Raw genomic sequence first — 2,494 nt, forward strand, 5'->3', positions numbered from 1 at the left:
GAGCCCTGCTCTAGAGCATCAATGCCGCATTCATGTCCGGTGAGAGCAAACACGGCCTCTTTGTGGCGCTGGCAGAAAGAGCGCCACCCACACCGGTTCAAACGACAACAATCTTGACGATGAACAAACCTTCCACCAACAACAATAATCTTGACGATGAACTTAAAAAGTGAGAACAGAGTGTATCTCAGTTGGCAAGGCGCGGGAGTTCGCAGCCAGCCCACCAGGGTTCGAGTCTCGGCTTGATCGTTTGGTGCTCATGAAATTTTCTTCTATAAAAACAGGCTAGTCTAGCCGGGGTTGGTCTCGTTTTTTCCCGATGAACTTGACAAGTGGCTCAGCAGTTCTCCGGAGCACTTCTCCCATGTATACAAAAGATCAACAAAAACGGTTCCAGTTCAAAGCATCAAGCTAATAATCATAATGAGCTAATCAGGCGGCAGGACCAGCTTGGCGGCGTCGAGGCGCGGGTAGTGCCGGAGCACGACGCCCTTCATCTCCTCCGCGCCGCTCTCGTACCCTGCCGCGGCGTGCTCGTCGAGCCGCCGCTTGTACTTCTCGGACCCCAGGAACTGCTGCACCGCCGTCGCCTTGGCGCTCTCCATAGTTGCGCGCTTCACCGCCGCGAGCTCGGCCTTCGCCTTCTCCAGCTCCGCCTCGGCGGCCTGCCTCGCCATCTTCTCCTTGTCCAGCTGCTCCAACAGCGTCACCTTGTCGCGCTCCAGCGCCACCAGCTTCTCGTCCAGGTCCAGCGCGTAGCCGGAGGAGAAGGACACGTAGTTCGCGGCCTGCGCACGCCACCGTCGCCGCCGCACGGCACACACAAACAATGTGATGCGGGTCCGGTCTGAAGATAGCTACGGACGAACGATTTGGTTGGAAGAATACCTGGAGCATTGCTACGTAGGTCGACGCGACGACGTCGGAGGGCTTCGACGCCGCGAACTTGTCCTCCCGCGACGGCGTGACGACGCACTCTAGCACCTTCTGCGAGACCTTCCAGTCGGCGCTGTCGCCGTCGTGTGCGTCGGGCACAGGCGAGTGCTGTGGCTTCGGGCCGAAAAAACCCCGGCGGGCACACGGGTCGGACACCGCGGGCGAGCGGCCAGACAACGGCCGTCCAGACAATCCCGGTGGGGAAGCAGGCGGCGGCGTGGTCAGCGGAGAACGGCAAACTTCGTATTCTACATAAGCTGTCTCCCCCCGTTTCCTCTTCTTTCCAGACAACGGCAGCGCGTCGCCGTCCGGCTCGGTGTTCACCTTCGCGGTTTCTGCCGCACTCTCTTCCAATGGATCGATTCCTGGCGCACGAACCACAACAGTAAGGAGTATGTGCTAATTGGATAAGGGGAATTGTGTTGGGAGCGCGTTTACCTTTGGCACCAGTAGTACGAGGAGAAGGTGGAGGTGGTGGTGGTGATGCGCCGGCGAGGTTGGAGGAGAAGGCCGCCGCAAGATCGGCCTCACAGAGGTAAGTCCGGAGATCAACTGCCGCGCCGTGTTTGTACACCAAATCTGCCACCGATTTCTTATCCTGGCTCGATAGCTCCGGACCTGCTGCGGAGATCTTAGCCGTCGGCGCGCCCCAGCGAACGGGGCACCGCCATTCCTCCGGCGACGTCAGGAAGAAAAAACCCCTTTTCTACTCCCCGTCGGATTCGGAACTGCCCAGGCCAGTAACCAGCGCGCCGGCACCTTCCTTGCACCGGAAGCAGTACCAGCCCTTCCTGCTTCGGAGCGAGAAGAAATGACGGAACACGGCGACCGACGGCGGCACGGAGGCGTCGTGGCAGAGGGCCAAGAAGCCGACCAGGACGCGCCACCCGTCGGGCGTGAGCTGGCCGGGCGCGAGGTCGAAGTGGGAGAGCGTCTTGCAGAAGAAGTCGTGGAGCGGGAAGCGCACCCCGGCCTCCAGCGCGTGCGCGTACACGCAGACGCCCCCCTCCGGCGGCGGCGAGCACGCGCGCCGGTCGCCGGCGGGGCTCGCGGCGAGCTCCCCCGGGACGCCGTGCTTCTCGCAGAGGGCCTCGACTTCGGCCTGGGTGGTCAGGGACGAGGTGAAGCGCTCCGCGGCGGTCACCAAGAGGGCGGCCGCGTCGTCGTCGTCGTCGCTGTCGCTGAGGATGATGACGGCGGACAGGGGAGGGGAAGGCATGGCGCTGCGCTCTCGACAGAAGCAGAGCGGTGGTATCGTCCCGGCTCTGCTTCCTGCGGTGCCTCGTGCAGAGCAGAGGAACAACCGAATATTCGAGACCTGTTTGCTGTCCTGCTTGCTAGTCTTCTCCTCTTGTAACTCGAGTCCATGCATCAACTTAATCTCATTTATCACCGTATGTCTTCAATGTCGAATAGTTCGCTCTCCTTGGGTGTACGATCACTAATTTGATCATGTTTGTGGAGTCAAGTCTTATTTTTATTTTCACCATCTCATATTCAGATTTCGAGATGCATTGAATCAATGGATGCAAAGATTAAGAGAAGACTTCACCAATGC

At 59.9% G+C, this 2,494-nt stretch overlaps 1 pseudogene; it reads right to left on the reverse strand.

The window, feature by feature from the left end:
- Positions 1-268: 268 nt before the first annotated feature.
- On the reverse strand, positions 269-2,238 carry LOC119340690 (annotated as a pseudogene).
- Between the last annotated feature and the right edge of the window lie 256 nt (positions 2,239-2,494).

This window comes from Triticum dicoccoides, chromosome 7B, assembly GCF_002162155.2.
Source record: "Triticum dicoccoides isolate Atlit2015 ecotype Zavitan chromosome 7B, WEW_v2.0, whole genome shotgun sequence".
NCBI classification, from domain to species: domain Eukaryota; kingdom Viridiplantae; phylum Streptophyta; class Magnoliopsida; order Poales; family Poaceae; genus Triticum; species Triticum dicoccoides.